At 40.6% G+C, this 12,878-nt stretch overlaps 1 protein-coding gene across 1 annotated transcript in view; it reads left to right on the plus strand.

Moving 5' to 3' along the window:
- Positions 1-12,878, plus strand: part of LOC126100451 (cubilin) — a 771,806-nt gene that overhangs the window by 342,856 nt on the left and 416,072 nt on the right. The gene's annotated exons all lie outside the window — the stretch shown is intronic.

Genomic DNA, 12,878 nt, shown 5'->3' on the forward strand with positions numbered 1-12,878 from the left:
CAATAAGAAGCAGGTTTCAGACCAGGAAAAAACTATACATCTTAGGACCTCAATCACACAGTTTATTGTGGATGGCTTTGAAACCCAGAAATTTGTAGGCATGGCTTTTATTAACTTGACTGCTGCTTGTGGTACTGTCGGACAAAATGCATTGTCACAGAAGACCTAAAGGATAACAAAAGATTATGGCTTCAACAAGCTTATTCAAAGTTTACTCCAGAACAGTAGATTTTATGTGGACTTCTATGGTTAGTGTAGCAAATGGAGATGTCAAATAAGAGGTTTGCCATATGAAAGTGTTCTTTCACCAATGGTATATAATGTTTCTGTCAACGACCACCCATTTTTAGTGAACACAAGGAGTAGTTTTTATGCCAATAATGTTGGGCAAGTGAGTCAAGGAAATCTTTTGAACATGTTGAAACCCACATGACAGACACGGAGGTAGCTAAGTGCCTATTACTCTAACAACCAGCTTTTCTGAAACCCAGCTGAAACATCTTAAACACAATCAGGCATGTTGCAAATTTGACATCACATGGCAAGGGATACATTTATTAAATATGACATATAAAAAATATTTGTGAGTCACTCTGGATCACACTCCGACTTACAAGCAGCATTGTCAGAATGTGAGAAGGCAGGTAGAAGTCAAAAATAATATCCCTAGAAGATCACTGGTAGCAATCCCAATTCCAGGGAATGACGTCACAAGTAAAATGTTAGAGTGTCATTGATTATGCATGCCCAGTCTGGTACAAATCCAACCAAGCAAACATAATGGAAAAGGCACTACACAAAACGTGCAAGCTTATTATGAGTTGTTTGAAACCGACGCCATACAGCTGTACCACCTCCCTGGCATTGCACCACCAGATTTTTAAAGTGAAGTAGCTGTCAACATGAAGAGAACTAATCTGACTTATCAAATGGCTCTGAGCACTATGGGACTCAACATCTTAGGTCATAAGTCCCCTAGAACTTAGAACTACTTAAACCTAACTAACCTAAGGACATCACACACACCCATGCCCGAGGCAGGATTCGAACCTGCGACCGTAGCAGTCCCGCAGTTCCAGACTGCAGCGCCAGAACCGCTAGACCACCGCGGCCGGCTAATCTGACTTATCAAAAACCATTCGCTGCATGGGTACATTCCACACTCAAAAGGTTGAGGTCCAGAAGAAGTTTCCTCAAGACCACTTCAGTCTAGAAAACAACAGCAGATACAGCAAGAAAACAATAATATCATGGATATCCCCACTTGAGAATAATTCTATCTGGCCTTCCTCTTCAGAAACCCTTCAAGCTGAGCAGGAAGAGAATTAGATGATGTGGGAAACACTCAACCATTTTCGTTTTGGAGTTGAAAGATCCAGCAATAACCTCCAGATATGGCCTTTTCTGTAGATGTCAGCAGACGTGACTACGGAAAACCACAGATTGTAGAGCTCCTACTGGATTGTCTATGTCCTGCATGTTGCACAAACAACAAATGTGATCTATGAGGGTGACTCAAAAAGTAACAGGAAACTATTGTTAGCAAAGCATGTATTTCATTTACAGATATAAACAAGATTTCGATTTAGAACATAACTACTCTTATTTTTTACACACTTCTCATACTGTGCTACCAACTTTTCTGCTACATTTGAATAAAAGGTTTTTCATTGTGCCCAAAACCAAGAGTGCACCGCTTCTTAACCTCATCATCACAGTCACATTGTTGTCCTCTGATAGCTTCCTTGAGGGGTCTAAACATGCAGTAATCTGAAGGAGCAAAATCAGGGGTATATGCAGAACGCAACACAATCTAAAATCACAATCTCTGAGTGATGGTAAGAGTTGCAGCAGCACTGTTGGAGAGCACATTGTCGTGAAGAGTGAGAATGCCTCCAGACAGAAGTTCTCTGCAATGGCTTCATATTACTTGCTTTGTTTCATACTCCAACCTGGCACTGTAATGGGCCCTATTCACTGTTTCACCTCTTTGCTGATAGTACTCCAAAACTGGTCCATTCATATCCCAGAAGAGTGTGAAATGGACCTCTCTGGCAGAGGGCTGAGACTTGAATTTCTTAATGGCTGGAGACGATGTGTGTCTCCATTCTGAAGTCTATCTTTTGCCTTTTGGTTCATAGTGATGCACCTAGGTTTCATCTTCTTTGACAATAGGTGTCAGAAAGTCATGTCCTTCAGTGTTATATTGCAGCAGAAATGATGTGACAGCCTGAACATACATCATCTTTTGTTCACCAGTGAGCATGCTAGGCACCTATCATACACACAAAAAACAGTGCTTGAGGACCTCACTAATAATGGGATGAGTGGATCCGACTGTGATACTCAGTTCGCTGGCTAAAGTTTCTAGAGAAATATGCCAATTCTTATGAATTATGGTGTCAGCATGTCTTGCATTCCTGTCAATAACTGCTGTGCTGGAACAACCTGAGTGTGTCTCACCTGTTGCTGACGTACGTCTACTTTTACAGGCATCTACCTCCTCATACACTCTTCTGTCACTAATGTAGCTATCTACATACCTTTCCAATTTCCTCCTATGGATTTGTCAAGGTTTTATGTCCTATGACCACAAAAATCATATTACTGCTAGCTGCTCTTGTAGGGAGCCCACGGCTAGGGCTGCGGTCATTTTGTTTCAACTAGCTTGTCATGCCACCTGTTGACATATGTTGGAACTTTCTCAAAACATGCATCTTCACTTCCTGGGAGCTTCAAATCCCTGATGGTGTTAATTGCATTTAGTACTGATAGGTTGCTGTTAGTTTTTCAATTGCCCTCATATTTCACAGTCCCAGGTGACCAGAAATTTAGGGAAACTTTTCTCTGAATTGTCCTCAGATTTCACTTATTTAATTGAAGCTAACAGTTGAGACAAAATTCTGAGCTCTGTTGTGGACACACTGGACACCCTAGAAAACTAGTTCCAGTTGAATAAAGTGAAACTGACCATTGCAAAAGCCCATATGGTACATTCGAAAACCAAACATTCAAAATGTATGGAGCTTAAAAAGCAGCATAAAAACCAACTTCTGGAAGAAGTTATCATTATCAAATTTCTGGACTGAATGTGGATAAGAAATAATGCTGGAATACCCATGTTGACTTCTTATCAAAGTAAATAAATAAAAACAGTTTCACATTTACAATGCAAATGTAGCAAGTGCTACTGATACAAGTCCACAAAAAATAGTATTTGATACTTTTATGTAATCTGTCATGATTTAAAGTTAGTTTTCTGTGACAGTTCAAATAGTGTGTCTCAAATACAGAAGCTGCTGAAGAAAATTGTTAGATACATGTGTAGGTCCTATTACACATTTGTTGTTTTAGAAGTTACAAATCCTAACTGTTCCCTATCTATATTTTTTCGAAATAATAATCTTATTAGACAGCATACAAGGACACTGTTATTAACATCAGTTGTTTTACGTTTATGATGAAATTTCACCACTCATTTATTAGGTATTTCCTGTACCTTAATCAAATTATTTGGAATATCTACATTATGAGACTAATAAGTCAAAATTTACCAACTGAATATGAACACTCTTTAGAAAAATGGCAGGGAGCGCACACAGAAATGCACAGTGTATCACCGTTGAAAGAACACATTTATTTTAACATACACTCCTGGAAATTGAAATAAGAACACCGTGAATTCATTGTCCTAGGAAGGGGAAACTTTATTGACACATTCCTGGGGTCAGATACATCACATGATCACACTGACAGAATCACAGGCACATAGACACAGGCAACAGAGCATGCACAATGTCGGCACTAGTACAGTGTATATCCACCTTTCGCAGCAATGCAGGCTGCTATTCTCCCATGGAGACGATCGTAGAGATGCTGGATGTAGTCCTGTGGAACGGCTTGCCATGCCATTTCCACCTGGTGCCTCAGTTGGACCAGCGTTCGTGCTGGACGTGCAGACCGCGTGAGACGGCACTTCATCCAGTCCCAAACATGCTCAATGGGGGACAGATCCGGAGATTTTGCTGGCCAGGGTAGTTGACTTACACCCTCTAGAGCACGTTGGGTGGCACGGGATACATGCGGATGTGCATTGTCCTGTTGGAACAGCAAGTTCCCTTGCCGGTCTAGGAATGGTAGAACGATGGGTTCGATGACGGTTTGGATGTACCGTGCACTATTCAGTGTCCCCTCGACGATCACCAGTGGTGTACGGCCAGTGTAGGAGATCGCTCCCCACACCATGATGCCGGGTGTTGGCCCTGTGTGCCTCGGTCGTATGCAGTCCTGATTGTGGCGCTCACCTGCACGGCGCCAAACACGCATACGACCATCATTGGCACCAAGGCAGAAGCGACTCTCATCGCTGAAGACAACACGTCTCCACTCGTCCCTCCATTCACGCCTGTCGCGACACCACTGGAGGCGGGCTGCACGATGTTGGGGCGTGAGCGGAAGACGGCCTAATGGTGTGCGGGACCGTAGCCCAGCTTCATGGAGACGGTTGCGAATGGACCTCGCCGATACCCCAGGAGCAACAGTGTCCCTAATTTGCTGGGAAGTGGTGGTGCGGTCCCCTACGGCACTGCGTAGGATCCTACGGTCTTGGCGTGCATCCGTGCATCGCTGCGGTCCGGTCCCAGGTCGACGGGCACGTGCACCTTCCGCCGACCACTGGCGACAACATCGATGTACTGTGGAGACCTCACGCCCCACGTGTTGAGCAATTCGTCGGTACGTCTACCCGGCCTCCCGCATGCCCACTATACGCCCTCGCTCAAAGTCCGTCAACTGCACATACGGTTCACGTCCACGCTGTCGCGGCATGCTACCAGTGTTAAAGACTGCGATGGAGCTCCGTATGCCACGGCAAACTGGCTGACACTGACGGCGGCGGTGCAACAAATGCTGCGCAGCTAGCGCCATTCGACGGCCAACACCGCGGTTCCTGGTGTGTCCACTGTGCTGTGCGTGTGATCATTGCTTGTACAGCCCTCTCGCAGTGTCCGGAGCAAGTATGGTGGGTCTGACACACCGGTGTCAATGTGTTCTTTTTTCCATTTCCAGGAGTGTACATACAGATTCCTTCTTCTGACTTTACACCATAACAAGTAGACAACAGGTACTTCTGAGTTCACAAGGAAAATAGTCCAGCTTACTAACCCCCCTACCCCCTCCCACCCAATGGTGATTGACCCCCATTGACTTCCGATGAGCTTTCGGCCTCAGGTTGTCAGTTGCCTTTGTCAGCCAGTCAGTGACAGTCTTCTCAAATGCAATATATTCGAAACTTATGTTGTTGGCTTTCACCTCCTCTTGCACAAAGAAAATCTTTGTATCCATATGCTTGGCTCTTTCTGAAACCTCCCGATATTCAGCAAGTTTCCGTGCCCCTTGATTATCAGTGGATGCATATGCTTGGTTCTTTCTGAAGCCTTACAGTATTCACCAACTTTCTTTGCCCCTTGATACTAAATAAAAATCTTTATAGGATAGGACAGACAAAAATATTGCCCAATCCAACTCAGATTCATCCACTTTGCTTGTTTTGCAGATACACTTGGTGTAACAAAGTCTCCTTCAGTGGTACTTGCAACAGTTTGTTGTTTACAGCAGCTGCTGCAGCTTATTGCCATACGCCAAAAAACTGTCAAATATCCACTAAAGGATTTAAAGTGATATGCATCAGCTCCCCAGTCTGCATCAGTACGCATTTTGATTTTCTTACCAGTCTTACAGTAAGCAAGAGCATCATTTAAATGTAGTGTGTAGTTCGTGTTTAATGGCACACTAGTGCTCCAAGTTTTAATTGCTCCTGAAATGGCTTAAATAATTCACAGGATATGCTATATCTGGCCATGTGCTTGTTGCCAAGAGTAGAAGATTTTCCAATTGGAGTTCTGTATTTTGACGTGTCCTGTTCATTGTGCTTATCTTCATCTGTCACATTCTGTGGCTTTGTGGTCATAAGCAGAGGGTTTTGATTTAAAATCAGTGTTCCATCATCTCTCGTAACTCAAATTGACTGTACATGTTGTGCTGCTCCAAAATTCGTTGTTTCAATTTCAGAGCTTAAATGGGTTTCATTTTCTTCATTTCACTTTTTCTCACCGTACAATGGTATATCATCCACATATGTAGTTAATATGAGTTCACACTGTAGATCATTAAGTAAAAACATGTATCAGCTGTGGATCACAGCATCCATTATAATATAAATACATAAAACTGCAACAACTTACTTTTTTGAATAGTTATTTATTATTCCATGAACCAGTTTTTGAACCTTTTCAGGTTCATCTTCAGATGGTTTTCTGGAAGTCACTATTTGTAGCATAATGCAGGATACTGGCCTGTGGCAGTATGAGTGGCTTCTTTCTGTTAGTGTCCATCTGTCTGCTTTCATTTTGATGGCCAGCTGGTACATCAAATCACACATGTTTACGCAATGTAGATATTTTTATCAAATACAACAATTCTGGCATTCATTATGTTTCTTGTTTCTGGACGCTACAATATGTAGGCTTTCACAATTTATGAGTACGTCTTTTGGTGCAACTGAACCACATCACTTTTTCATTTCTGTCCATGTGTGACATACAAATAATTACTGATGATCAATGTTTGGATCTTGCCCACACCATCATTTTTTGGGACTTTCTTCATCATTTGCTGTTGTCACGTATCTATTTTGCAAGAGTTTGCTGTTACTATTGTTGCCCCCAGAAATTTTGTGGCATTCCACTCTCTAAAAATTTACATCATACAGCATTTCAAAGGGTTTGGTTGAACCATTCTGGGAAATAATTTTGTTGAGGTGCTGGGGATGGTCAGCTGCCTCTGAATTCCTTATTTTCACAGATGATCTTTCAATTCTGTACTCATATATTTGCCCCTATTGTCTGAATGTTGCATTCCTTTTCTTTTCTGTTGAAAATTTTCTGCATATGATTTACATTCTTTGAATGAATGACAAGTGAAACACTTCATTTTTGACTTTTAATAAATATATTACCACATATCTCAAGTAATCATCAATGAATGTGACAACATATTTCGCTCCACCAAGTGATCATGTGCCAGATACACACATTACATCACTGTGTACCAAACACAGCAGTTCATTTGTTCTGTTTTCAGTTTGTTTGGGTAATGACTTGACTTTCATGCCTTCAGTGCACACACAGCACAACTGATTTAACTGGTCATCTGATCCTCCACAAATTATTCCACTATATTTGACCTGTTTCTTAGCTCTATCTACACGATTTCAGCCTATCCTTTGGTGCAATAAATCCATTAACTAGTTGCAAGATTTGTGACAGGACCACACCGTTGCATTGATACGCTGGAGCTGCCTTCAGTAATGTAGTACAAGTTGCTTTTATTTGAAGACTTTGTGATTTATAGTTTTTGTTAAAGATATCATCATTGCTTTATCGATCACATCATGGACTGATATCACATTACACAAGATGTGTGGAATGTGCAACGTATTGTGCAAGTTCACTGTTTGTCCTCCCATCTTCTTCTGGGAGGTATATGCACACAATGCTGAAACCAATACTTTGCAAATATCCTCCACCAGCTGCTGTTATTGACACTCCAGATTCAGTGAAAGCGACAAAATTTTCAATTTGGTAAGCCATGCGGTCTGTTGTGCTGTCCAGAAGCCACACATCATTTTTCTTTTCTTTTCTTTCCTTTTTTTTCACTTTTTACAAAGTGGTGTGTGTTGCATTTGAATACACAACAGTGTCCAATATCATCGCACTTAATTCATTTGTAGGATGACATTTTTGCCTATCTCATTTTTACGGTTTGCTTGCTGACTGTTTGAAATGCAAATTGTGGGCAATTTTTTTCCAATATGCCTGTACACTTGACAACTTCAAAAATCATGGACCGTAGTCATATGTTTTTTGTAACTGCCGTGACTGTTACCAGGCTGGTTGTTGGTGCACCCTCACCCGCTTTGAACACTGCTGCCCTGCTTTGTTTGTTCTGATTGGCCTATTGACTGTCAAAACTTTTAATGCTCTCACCTCATTTTTACATTTCATGTTTGTAAGTCATTGTGCTCTTCTAAAAGGTAGTTTTTGAATTTGTTAGGAGATAAATCCCTTTATCATACCACATACTTCCTGAAAAAGTTTCATATACGGAAGGTAGATCCATCAAGGTACGCACACCTACTTGCTTGTCTGATAATTTTACTCCAGAACCACACACTTTGAACAGCAGTGTGTTGTGTCTTTATAGGTAATCTAACATCAATTGGTAAACTTTCTTTTCCATGCTCATGTATTCTTCAAATGCAAGCATTCCATCCCACAAATCAAAATGTGTATGGGATTCTTTCAGTGCATCTGATATTTCTGTCACAGTTTTGCAGTCCTGTCCATTGAGGTGACAAAAGGCACGGGACAGTGGTACACACATATATGGATGGTGGTAGTATCGCATAAACAAGGTATAAAAGGGCAGGCAGAGCTGCCATTTGTACTCAGGTGACTCATGTGAAAAGGTTTCCAGTGTAGTTATGGCAACACGTTGGAAATTAATAGACTCTGAATATCTAATGGTAGTTGGAGCTAGAGGCATCAGAAATTCCAATACAGTAATCATTAGGGAGTTTGATTTTCCAAGATCCATGGTGTCAAGAGCGCACTGAGAATACCAAAAGTCAGGCATTACATCTCACATGTATGACACAGTGGCTGACAGCCTTCACTTAAAAAGAGAGAGAGAGAGAGAGCAGCGGCATTTGCATAGAGTTCTCAGTGCTAACAGACAAGCAACACTGTGTGAAATAACTGCAGAAATCTATGTGGGATGTGTGACAAACACATCCTGGCAGATTAAAACTGTGTGCCCGACCGAGACTCGAACTCGGGACCATTACGACAGTGCAGCAAAATTTAGGGTTGATGGGCTATGGCAGCAGATGAGCAATGTGAGTGCCTTTGCTAACAGCACACCATAGCATGTAGTGCCTCTCCTGGACACATGACCATATTGGTTGGACACTAGTCGACTGTGGCCTGGTCATATGAGACCTCTTTTCATTTGGTAAGAACTAATATTAGGGTGTGTGCAACAGACGCCAGAAAGCCATTGACCCAAGTTGTCAACAAGGCACTGAGCAAGTTGGTGGTGGCTCCATAATAGTTTGGGCTGTGTTTACATGGCATGGACTGGGGTCTCTGATCCAACTGGACTGATCTTTGACTGGAAACAATAATGTTCATCTACTTGGAGACCATTTTCAAAACAACCATAGAATTTTTATGTAAGACAATGACCTGTCACTAGGCCATTATTGTTAGCGATTGGTTTGAAGAACATTCAGAACAATTTGAGCAATTTATTTGGCTGCCTAGCTTGCCCTACTTGAATCCAGTCAAAAGTTTATGGGACAAAATGGAGAGGTCAGGTCGTGCACCAAATCCTGCACTAGCAACACTTCTACAATTATGCACAGCATTAGAGGCAGCAAGGCTCAATATTTCTACAGTGAACTTCCAATGACTTACTGAGTCCATGTGACATCGAGTTGCTGTGTTACACCTGGCAAAAGGAGGTCTGACACAATATTAGGAGGTATCCCATGACTTTTGATGCCTCAGTATATATCATCAAGCTACTTATCATCCACTGTTAGTAGAATTCCCATTGCCCTTTTGTTTGCTTTCCATTCATTCACTATGGGTCCATTTCCCATGGCAGGTTCACTCACACGTCAGCATGGTTTACATATGAGAATTCCCTTATTTCTTTGCAGTGAGACGTGGTGATCACTTTATTCAACAGTTGAATTTTTCATTTCCCCACCTTGTTTGATAATTTACTTATCTGTAACTATATAGTGTGGTAAGAAAATGGTCCTGCTTATTTTTCTTGAGTTCAGAAAGATCTATCAATGTAACATGTGTTTCATAATATCTCTTAAGAAACCCTTTCGTAATTCACAACAAATGGAAAATTTTCAGTACTCGCAGTCTCTCAGCCTTTCAAATTGCCTTCCAGCATGTCTTGTTATTTAGATGATACCCTCACTTCCTGTCGCTGTGGATTGCCGATCCTGTCCCCATAACCTGTGAATATTCCTTAGAAAAATGGCAGGAAGCTGACACAGTTGCACAGCAGATAGCTGTTGAAAGGAAACATTTATTTTAACATACATACAGATTCCCACTTTTCACAGTACATCATAACAAGAAGACAACAATGGGTACTTCAGAGTTCACAAGAAGGATAGTCCATATCATTGACACTAAACAGGCAGTAATGTGAGCATGATATGGTAAAAAAAGAAGCACTATTGGCTGATTGTTTTCTCCCACTACTCACCCACTGAAAAGTCATTCACAAATCTACTTTAATCAAAGTGCCAATGCACTGTTCTTTCTGTTTTTTTTTTTTTTTATAGAGTACATACAGAAACAAAGGTAATTATATTACAGAAATGAATATCAGGGTTCTGTAAAAAGATAATTAAGTAAAAAAAATGGAAACAGGTTTTAAGTAGAACGTATGTTGTCAGTCTTCATTTTTAAGTCTGATGGGATCACATTTTATTGTTTAAGGAACCTCCTTTGAGTTATGTACAAAAAATTCAATAAAATAATCACCAGTCACATAGAAAAATGAGATTGTTTAGCAGGCAAAGGACTTGGAAATGAATATTGAACAATGCAAGTCATGTACAAAATTGTAGAATGAAGTAATGAGTAAGAATTACCACTTTGAGTGCAATTCATAGATTTTGAAAATGTTTTTAACAGCCCTTTGGTTGATATGGTTTGTATTAGTATACTACAAATTTATATGTCAGTGCTATATCTTCATTGTGACTTCATCAGGATAGTGTGAGAAATTAAGAATTGAAAGATGTTCTCAGCATTCCTAGATTCCTAGATGTAGTTTACATGTCCATGAACTGAAGTAACAAATAGATAATGCATGTAACTGGAAAGCATTTGAACCACCACTGTTTGACAGGTGACATTGTACCTACTATATGGGATTTGTGGGTCTGTCCTGATGCAAACACTGTTTTATTCTCTCCAAACTAGTTCCAGCAGTTATTTGTCGCCATCTATGTGTAGATCTACATGGATACTATGCAAATCACACTTAACTGCCTGGCAGAGGATTTATAGAACCACCTTCACATAAATTGTCTATTATTCTCATCTTGAACAGCACACAGAAAAAAACCAACACCTATATCTCTCAGTATGAGCTCTTCTTTCCCTTATTTTATTATGATGATTGTTTCTCTGTATGTGGTTCGGTGCCAACAAAATATTTTCACATTTGGAGGAGAAAGTTGGTGATTGAAATTTTGCGAAAATTTTCTGCCACAATGAAAAATGCTGTTGTTTTAATGGTGTCTACCCCTAATCCTGTATAATGTCAGTGACACTCTCTACTCTATTTCTCGATAATAGAAAATGTGCCACTCTTCTTTGAATTTTCTTGATGCCCTCCATTAATCCCACCTATCTGGTAAGGATCTGACATCATGAAGCAATACTCCAAAGGAGGACAGGCAAGCATAGTGTAGGTAGTATCTGTAGTAGATCTGTTGCACCATCTAAGTGTTCTGCCAATAAATCATAGTCTTGATTTCAACTTACCTACAACATATTCTATGTGTTCTTTCCAGTTCAAGTTGTTCGTAATTGTAATTCCTAGGTATTTAATTGAATTTATAGCAATTAGATTTGATCATTGGTGTTTTTATTATTATTATTGTATCTTTTCGTATTTCTGAAATGTCAACACTTTAATAACCTGTTCTTCAGTTCTCGTATAGATGAAAAAAAACTTTGTGTGTACTAGCACAGTTAAACAGTTACCTCTAGTTCTGCGGTATCGTAACTGTTTAATATCTATTGGTCATCTTTCTGTTCCTCAAAATGTCATTGTTAAGCACTAATTCACTGATTACAGGTTATTATAATAGTTATGTGTGAGTAATATAAACAGGAAATGAATGGAAACTCATTGGTGAAGACAAGTTATTGCCAAAACTAACTTGGGGAGAATAAAATAGTGTTTCCATCAAGGCAGACTCACAAATCCTGTACTGTTTTCTGCAGAAAAGAATCTATCAGGGGAAGAGCTTAAGTATGTAATAGTTGACATTCCATTGTTTATCTCCTGCACCAACAAAATTCAGTCACAATTAGAAAGTCATATCAAGGAAATCTATTATGTGAAACAAGTACTAACAAAGAGATAGAGGGGCTGTCCAGTACTTACCCGAGCTCAGTACAGCCGATAGATACACAAAACAGAGCAGAAAATTTACATTCGTAGCTTTCGGAACTTTATTCCTTCATCAGGGAGGACAGAGGGGAAAAAAGGGAAGAAGGGAAAGTGGATTCAGTTACTCACAACCCAGGTTATGAAGCAACAGGGAAAGGTAAACGGGGAGGGTAGCAAGGATGGAGGCATGGTTGTCAGAGGGAAGCCGAAGATATTCTACTGTAAGTACTGTGCCAGCTTCAAACCAAAGAGGATGCATACAGAAGTAAAGAGGTATATAGTATAAAGATAAACACAACTATGTAGGATAAAAAGATGTGTGAATGGATTAAGATGAGAGGGAAAAAGGAGAAGACTGAAGAGTAAATGGGAGTGAGATTGGTTAACGTAGGTTCAGTCCAGGGGGATGGCGGGATGAAAGGATGTGTTGGAGGTGTTGGAGTGCAAATTCCCACCTCCGCAGTTCCGAGGGACTGGTGTTGTGTGGGAGAAGCCAAATGGCACGTACGGTGTAGTAGGTTCCAAGATCCCTAGAATTATGCTGGAGGGCATCTTCTGCTACTGGGTATTGGACATCTCCTCGGCAGACAGTTCGTCTG

The sequence above is a fragment of the Schistocerca cancellata genome, chromosome 9 (genome assembly GCF_023864275.1).
Source record: "Schistocerca cancellata isolate TAMUIC-IGC-003103 chromosome 9, iqSchCanc2.1, whole genome shotgun sequence".
Taxonomy (NCBI): Eukaryota; Metazoa; Arthropoda; class Insecta; order Orthoptera; family Acrididae; genus Schistocerca; species Schistocerca cancellata.